The sequence below is a fragment of the Salvelinus sp. IW2-2015 genome, unplaced genomic scaffold, assembly GCF_002910315.2.
Source record: "Salvelinus sp. IW2-2015 unplaced genomic scaffold, ASM291031v2 Un_scaffold917, whole genome shotgun sequence".
Taxonomy (NCBI): domain Eukaryota; kingdom Metazoa; phylum Chordata; class Actinopteri; order Salmoniformes; family Salmonidae; genus Salvelinus; species Salvelinus sp. IW2-2015.
In genome coordinates, this window is record NW_019942646.1 from 113,073 (window position 1) to 122,119 (window position 9,047).

Sequence of the window (9,047 nt, forward strand, 5' to 3'; positions counted from 1 at the left end):
GTATAAACAAAATCTGTCATATATGATAAAGATGTAATAAAATATTCAATGCTAATTTCAAAGAGAAAAAGTTAAAAACATATTAAACTTGAGACTTTGGCGCTCTATTCAATCCATTTCGCAGAAATTCACGTTACAGCTGATGGTGAAAATAAAAGCAATGTCTCCCTCTTAGAGAGATCCATTCTCAGTAAATACTACATATGTCGGCTCAATCGGAAATGACCTTAACCCATTAGACGATGTCCGCGCCACAGTGGACATCTCATTTGCATAATAAGAAATCCTCAATCCATATCTGCCATTTTTTGCAGGCTGCGTCTCAATTCCACCGCAACCGCATTCCTCCATGTCGCCTTCCACAATCTACGGCAAAGGTGCAGAGCCACATGTTGTCAGACCAGTAAGACCCCGGAAAATCGTCTTCTCGTTGAAAAACGGTCTTAGTGTCCGAACAGTTTGGCTACAAACACTAATATGACCTTCCATTGAAAGTTAAGATCATGTACGTTCTGCTCTTAGAAAACCCACAAGCCTCACAAGACGTATTTGAGGTACCCGTACCAGTTAGAAAAAAGAAGGAAAGTATATACGGAAATAGTTTAGTCCTATAAACAGCGGGTTAAGTATGGGTAAAATAAATACTTAACAAATCTTTCAAAAACTCTCAGATATAAACATACACATCAAAACCAAACTTCCTTTGATTTATTGTTGACTATCTGTCATTCAAACTTCTCAATGGCTAAACAGCAGCAAGGCCAAAATGTTATGGTTTGATAAAATATTTTATAACCTAAAGGGTTCTCCCCACGGCTTAGACTCCAGGATCAGTCATTCTCATTCCATGGAGGGGCCGCGTGTCTGCAGGTTCTCTCCTTCCTTGAACTTATTGATTAATTAAGTCACTAAAATATAAGGAACCTCACCCACTGTTGTCTGGGTCTTATAAAAACATAAACCTTGCAGACACCCAGTCCTCAGTGGAATGAGTTGACACCCTGATCTAGAGGGTTCAGACAACCCAGTCCGTCATTGGAATGAGTTTGACATCCCTATCAGAAGTTTTAGACACCCAGTCCTCAGTGCGAAGAGTTTGACAGCCCTTCTTAAGAGGTTTCAAACACCCAGCCTACAGTGAAGGAGTTTGACATCCCTATCTAGGAAGGTTTTAGACACCCAGTCCTCAAGTGAATTGGTTTGCAGCCCTGTTCTTTAGAGGGTTTCAGACACCCACCTCAGTGTAATGAGATTGAACAGCCCCTGGATACGTAGAAGGTTTCAGACACAGTCCTCAGTAATTGAGTTTGACAAGCCCTGATCGAGAGGGTTGTCAGACACCCCAGTGCCTCAAAATGGAAGTGAGTTTGACAGCCCTGGATTCGTGAGAGGGTGTCAACACCCATTCAACTCAGGGAGAAATGAAGTTATAAGCAGCTCCTTGTTCTATAGAGGGTTTTACAGACACCCCAGTCCTACTAAGATAATGATGTTTTGAACAGCCCAGTCTAAGGTGAATGCTGTGTTTCTATGGACACCCATTTTCCTAGCATTGACGATATCGTAGATTTTACATCTCTGATCTAGAGTGGTTTACCGGATCACCTCAGTCTACTCTAAAGAAGTTAATGAAGTTATAGAAATGCAAGCCCGTTTCTAAGGGTATTTACATTGGATCGAACTTCTATCCCATGGAATGATTTGACAGCCCTACTCTAAGAGGGTTTCTAATAAGAAGACTCCCAGTATCCTCAGGAATGAGTGTGACTACCTAATTCTTGAGAGGGTCAGTATCATCCCATAGTCGCCTACTGAGTCCGGATATGAGTTTTTGGACAGCCCTGTTTCTTAAAGAGCTGTGTAGACACCGCTATCCCAGAGTGTGTATATTGAGGTTTGACAGCTCGACAGTTGCTAGATTGTCGGTACATGATACCCAGTCCTCGAATGTGATAATGTTGAGCTGTACTACGCCCTTTGTTTCTATGAGTGGGTTGTCGAGAGGAAGCACGGTCCAAGCGTCGTCGATGATATCAGAAATCAAAGCCCGATCAATATTGAGTCTTGTTTTCTAGCTGTGCTTATGCGTGAGGCGACTTCTATGTTAAGAGCAAGATTGAGATTTGAGAAGGCCTTGTTTCTACGCTATCTATAACGCTTCAGTATGCAGATGAAATAGAGCCTTGTTTTCTTAGTAGCTACCGATGTAGACGCTTCGAGTGAAAGCATGACTGAATTAAGAATAGGTGTGAGACACTTGTTTCTAGGACACTATCTATACGCTTCAGTTTGAGCAGATTGAATAGAGGCCTCGTTTCTAGCGCTATCTATAAACGCTTCAGTATACAATTGAAATCGGAGGCCTGAATTTCGTGAGGTCTAATCATGTATACCTTAGGTTGTCACGATGCAGCAAGAACTGGTGACATTCAAGGTCGAGAGATTTGTATCTAGAACATATCTATTCAGTGACAATATTCTATCGTTAGCCCTGCCTTCAGACAAGCTGACATGGGATGCTTGAGATGCAGGAGTAGTCTCTCCAGCTCATGCAGGGTCACTACCCACCATAGCAACTCAGGTGGAGTATCTAAGCAGGATGGTCGCTCTATAGGAAGTTGAGGGTCTCTTTTTCATAGATAAAGTGAATTAGCCAGAATGACGTCTAAGACATGAATCCGACTGGACCTGTTTGTCTATAAGAAGCAACTCATTCTCATTTCTATATTTCGAGTAGTAGAAGATAGATGTGTGAATCCAAAGGGACGTGGAAGAGCTGTTTACAGAGGTGACATGTATCACTTTATGTATTCCGATTGTAAATAACACATAACTGTGTAATAAGTTAATACTTATCTAGATGACATGGGCACATTTCATAAGACATTGTACGCCAAACACTACAGTCGATCCCCTCCCACCTGGTATTGCATATCAACTAAATAAGAAATTGCATACTCAGAAGTTCAGTGTCTCTTATTTAAAATATGTGCCATGACTCATAAGAGTCAACTCCTTGAATCAATTACTTATCATAAACAACCGTGAAATAGACTTTCAGATACAGCGTAGTAACAAGCTCATCCCCCCACATGCAACTGACCCTTCGTCAAAGTTGAGTTGAAAGCCTTGAAGAGAAAAGGGACATGGCTTCTTCTCTGCAGCAACTTTGGACTCAAGCCGTAGAGGAACGAGAAAGATGTGGCCTTATCCCCCTTCTAATACCATCGAGGAAGCCGACTGAGTCTACTAGTTAGAGGTCTAAGGTCGAGACCCCGATCACTATCGCCTTGTTCACTCTGGTCCATCAGGTCATATTAATGGGGAATGACTGCGTTATTTACATTGAATACCGTCGAAGCACACCGCTCACAGGCTAGTGTAGCATAATTACATGAACTCTATCTGACGCAACTGTAATGTCTCATCACAAATCCAACCTAATTATCTGTTCTTCTACGTCAGCACTTATTAACTTTATATTAAAATAAGGAACATCACCGAACTCCGACCAACCCCATACGAAAATATAATACTAAGCAATCATCAATGTTCAACATAGCTTATCCCGAATCTGCCACCAGAACACTATAGACATCATATTTTGACACTAACATCAAGCTACGACAGTATACACAATCGAATCAGTGCATTGCTACGACACTTCTCAATATTCTGACCACCAATTCTCCATATTTGGAAAAGTATAAGAACATGGGAACAGTAAGATAGCGGACTACAGTGCTTTGGAGTAGCTGGGGATCTCATAGATACTAGTATGGTGATGGAGCAGAGAGATGAAAATTCTTTTTTTATATTAGTTTTTATTTTAGGCCTATACTCTCTACACCGCCTCTGTCGCTCTACATATCACTAAGAAAAAGGTCTCTTAGATAGGCTTGAGCTATCTATCGCTGGAATAATTGACAGGATTAAGAATTAACAAAGCAAGCCTAAACATGATTCCAAACCACCCTCTTCTGTCCTAGTATGCTCTTCGCGTTCCATTACTTCCTCTTATCTATGAGCAAAGAGCCAGAGGACAATGTACATCCAGTGGGTCGCTGTTGGTACTTAAACAAGAGAAGAACCAGCAGGTCCGAATTCTAAGCTATAGATAGGGATGGAGAATGACTGGCTCGCCCTGTCAAACAATTCCTTAAAACACTTGATGAACCCAGCAAACGGATATTGATGCACCAGTGGCAGGGAAAAAGGGGGATACAGAGAGGGCCATATGTTTTCCGTAGAGGACTGACCATAACAAGCATTAAGCCACAGAAGTGAGGCGGGCAGGCAGGGACGGGCTAGACAGTAGCTGTGAGACAGGACGGAACAGCGATGGATACGATCGGGAGATGGACAGTGGCGGATAGGTGGGACAGCTGTTGAGACAGCATGACACGTTGATAACAGCTGAGAAGGTACAGTTCGGTATTGAAACATAGGTGCTACACGGACATGACAAGTGTATACGATATCATAGGAACAGTTTGGATCACTTAGATTCACAATGGAGGACCAGATACAGTCGGACAGAGGAGCGAAAGCGTAGTTTATGAAAAGCGGTCGGGAGAACACAGGAAGAACAATATAACAGAGAGACAACCTAGACAGAGCCAATATCCGCGCGCGCTAAGTAACACTGCTCAGATCCACGAGCGAGGAGAAACGTCCCTATAAAAAAAACAACAAAAAAAAGAAAAAAAATATAGAAAAAAAAAGAAAAAAAAAAACCCACCAAAACTATGAAAATAACAAAATAAAGAAGAGAGATAAAAAAAAAAAAAAAAAAAAAGAAAACTTACAGCCATGAGCCAGACAAACAATAGACCTAAAACTCAATATCGACTTAACTCACGCACGCAGAGAGAACAAACACGCAGATTATAAAACTAGCAATTCCCGCCACCTCGCGCAAACAGAAAACAAGAGAGGATAGATCTAAGTGGTCGCAGAGGACCAGGCTACATCAAACTTAGTTGCGCAGGCGCGCACCCTCCCCGCCAAGCCACTAGGCAAACAGATGTGAGCGCACAAGCACCAGCACCACATGCTGCAGGCGGCGCCACCCGCGCTCTCATATATAGCAGTGAATATGAGAAACAAAATGGTCAGCAGTGTGCGCGATGTGTGCCACACATGCTGATCAAGCACACAGAGCGACCTGTCGCAGCCGGGCACGGGCCATCTCTCTGTTGAGAACCCTCTGCCTACGACGGTCGCTAACCCGGCGAGTAGAAGACGATGATGAGCAAGGCAGGCAACTGGCCTGACACACGTGCGGCCTGATTTCTCCACTGAAGCAGGTGATCACCGTCGCATACGGTGCGTCTATACCGGCCTATCGGAGAGGCTGGAATAGGGGAGAGACTGGCAGCGACGAAGAAGAATAAAAGTGCACAAGGACAAAGAAACAGAAACACTTCAACATATGACAGCCCCCTTGAGAAGATCAAGCAGTCATGAAGATGCGCACGGCTAGTGACCAATGTGTCAAGTCCGGATGACGAGCACGATCACCGGCCCACACGGCAGAATGCCCAGCGTCAGCCGGCTACGCTAATTCACGCTCGATAGGGATCTCCTGGGTTAGCGTGGCCTGTGGAAGTGCCACGAGCATCGCGGGGGCGGTAAGCGGGGGTGAAATGAAGCTACGGGGGGGTGTGGGAGCTTGATGACTTCATTGATCGTTCACCTCGCCTTGTGTCCCGAGCCCGCCGGGTGTTCTATGTCCGGAACAGAGCGTTCAAATAATCAGACATAAGTGGAGCGAGAAAAGAGAGAGGTATGAAGGAGTAACCGCCACAGGTGGGAAAAATTATCATAAATTATAACAACGATATTTATAATAGAAATAACAAAAAAGTCGCACCGAGAAAGAACACACCAAGACTAAACACAACATACTAGACTCATAGAACGAAGATTGAACGTGTGGGAATAAGGGAACGTAACCACGGGACAGAGACAAGACGAACAGTAGGCCCGCGAAATCCGCACACTAAACCTGCTATTCGAAATCTGAAAAGACAAAGACAACTGGAGAGAAAGGTCATACATGTTTGCATTTATACAGAATAGACGGGTAGACGATAGAGCCTCGCGGCAAACAGAATGCTAACTGTCAGGTCCAAAGGGATAAGACAATCCGAGAAATCGGCGCTTATAGTCCCCAAAACTCACGCAAAAGGGCGTAAGGCGAGAGGAGAAAAACCGTCAGACTGACGGATTCACACAAAAAACGAGGAAACCAGGCCAAGAAGCATGGAACAGACCCAGCGCGGCCCAGCAAACTCGCATAATCAGACGTGTGTCCCGAATGCACAAATCTCTAAGAAGTCGCATACGACCTCCTTGGATTTCGCCGGGACAAATACCTGAGAGACGGTTACGAGACAGCTCGGATAGCCCTAGTCTAGAGCACTGGCACATCGCTCACACTATGCCATCCTCCCCGTATGTCAAACGTGGTACCACGGCTCAGACCGTGTGTATGCAGTTAGGGAGTCAAGTCACTCCTGTGGAGCGCAGGTGTAGAGGTCGTGATCAGTGAGGCAGCTAGTCCCTACAAATCGATCACTACTGTTAGTGTTCCAAATTACCCAGGTAGATGGTGGATCAGTCTCAGAGAGTCAATCACTACTGTTACCCAGGTAGAGGTGGATCAGGTAGGGAGTCATCCCCTGTACCCAGGCTAAAGGAGGGGTGGATGCAGGTAGGGAGTCAACATTCTGTTACCCATGTAGAGGTGGATCAGGTAGGAGTAATCACTCCTGTTAACCCAGGTAGAGGTGGATCAGGTAGGGAGTCAATCACTCCGTTTTGTTAGCCAGTAGAGGTGATTCAGGTAGGGAGTCAATCACTCTGTTATTACCCAGGTAGAGTGGATTCAAGATAGGGAGTCAATCACTCCTGTTGTAGCCAGGTAGAGGTAGAGGTGGATCAGGTAGAGAGTCAATCACTACTGTTATCCATTACCCAGGTAGAGGTGGATCAGGTAGGGAATCAATCACTACTGTTGTTATCCAGGTAGAGGTGGATCAGGTTGGGACTCCTGCCCAGATAGAGGCTCTCTTCACCAGGGACTTTATGGTCTTCTTCCCTGTTGCTCTTCAACACTGCAGCCTCTAGGTGTCACACAAGTCAAGGAGACGTGACTATTGTACAAACCAATATTTAATTTCTGAATTGGTTCTAATTACATTTAGGGTTAAGGGTTTGGTTAGGGTTAAGGGTTTGGTTAAGCAAAGGGGCCGTTTTTGGCTTTGGTTAGTCGGGCTGTCAATGGGCTGGTGGCCAGGAAAGACCCCTTAGTCTCTACACAAGTCAAGCTCTACACTGACAGTATCTTGTTATACACAAACGTCTTTGCCCTGACACAACTACATTTGGATCATACTTTGTAAAAACTGAAGAACTCACACAATCACACAACTATTCAAGATGAGCAGCATGTTTTTTATTAGTTCAATACAACAACATGAAGTCATGATGTGTCTATACAGGAGATGGATCCTATTGGTACCTCTCCTCCTCCTCTGTTGACTAATGAAGAACAAGTAAGAACAAGAACCTCTAAACACTGCTGCTGATTGTAGTGTTCTACTAATGGCGTTCTAGAGGCACGGGGCGTTCTAGAGCACGGGGCGTTCTAGAGGCACGGGCGTTCTAGAGCACGGGGCGTTCTAGAGGCACGGGGCGTTCTAGAGGCACGGCGTTCTAGGCACGGGCGCGTTCTAGAGGCACGGGGCGTTTAGAGGCACGGGGCGTTCTAGAGGCACGGGCGTTTCTAGAGGCAGGGGCATATGCTTTCGCAGCCTGGCGACCAATGATGTCCATATGTCTTGGTTTTACTGCTATGCTAATATTGTAGATTCTGAAATGCTCAGGACCTCTAGAGGATGTGTTTTCAGCCTTTTCTTTGACAACGTGACGTAGCTCCACAGTGCTCGTTCATATAGGAATGAAGAACCACAGTGCCTCGTTCATATAGGAATGAAGAACCACAGTGCCTCGTTCATATAGGAATGAAGAACCACAGTGCCTCGTTCATATAGGAATGAAGAACCACAGTGCTCGTTCATATAGGAATGAAGAACCACAGTGCCTCGTTCATATAGGAATGAAGAACCACAGTGCCTCGTTCATATAGGAATGAAAACCACAGTGCCTCGTTCATACAGGAATGAAGAACCACAGTGCCTCGTTCATATAGGAATGAAGAACCACAGTGCCTCGTTCATAGGAAAAAAAAAGAGAATGAAGAACCACAGTGCCTCGTTCATACAGGAATGAAGAACCACAGTGCCTCGTATATAGGAATGAAGAACACATGCCTCGTTCATACAGGAATGAAGAACCACAGTGCCTCGTTCATACAGGAATGAAGAACCACAGTGCCTCGTTCATACAGGAATGAAGAAAACACAGTGCCTCGTTCATATAGGAATGAAGACCACAAGTGCCTCGTTCATACAGGAATGAAGAACCACAGTGCCTCGTTCATATAGGAATGAAGAAACCACAGTGCCTCGTTCATACAGGAATGAAGAACCACAGTGCCTCGTTCATATAGGAATGAAGAACCACATGCCTCGTTCATATAGGAAGAGACCACAGTGCCTCGTTCATACAGGAATGAAGAACCACAGTGCCTCGTTCATATAGGAATGAAGAACCACAGTGCCTCGTTTCATACAGGAATGAAGAACCACAGTGCTTCGTTCATATAGGAATGAAGAACCACAGTGCCTCGTTCATATAGGAAATGAAGAACCACATGTCCTCGTTCATACAGGAATGAAGAACCACAGTGCCTCTTCATACAGGAATGAAGAACCACAGTGCCTCGTTCATATAGGAATGAAGAACCACAGTGCCTCGTTCATACAGGAATGAAGAACCACAGTGCTCGTTATATAGAATGAAGAACCACAGTGCCTCGTTCATACAGGAATGAAGAACCACAGTGCCTCGTTCATAAGGAATGAAGAACCACAGGCCTCGTTCATACAGGAATGAAGAACCACAGTTGGGCTCGTTCA

General features: G+C 44.7%; 1 protein-coding gene across 1 annotated transcript in view; it reads left to right on the top strand.

Annotated features, from left to right (window-relative positions):
• Positions 1-9,047, top strand: part of LOC112069146 (supervillin-like) — a 108,749-nt gene that overhangs the window by 37,009 nt on the left and 62,693 nt on the right.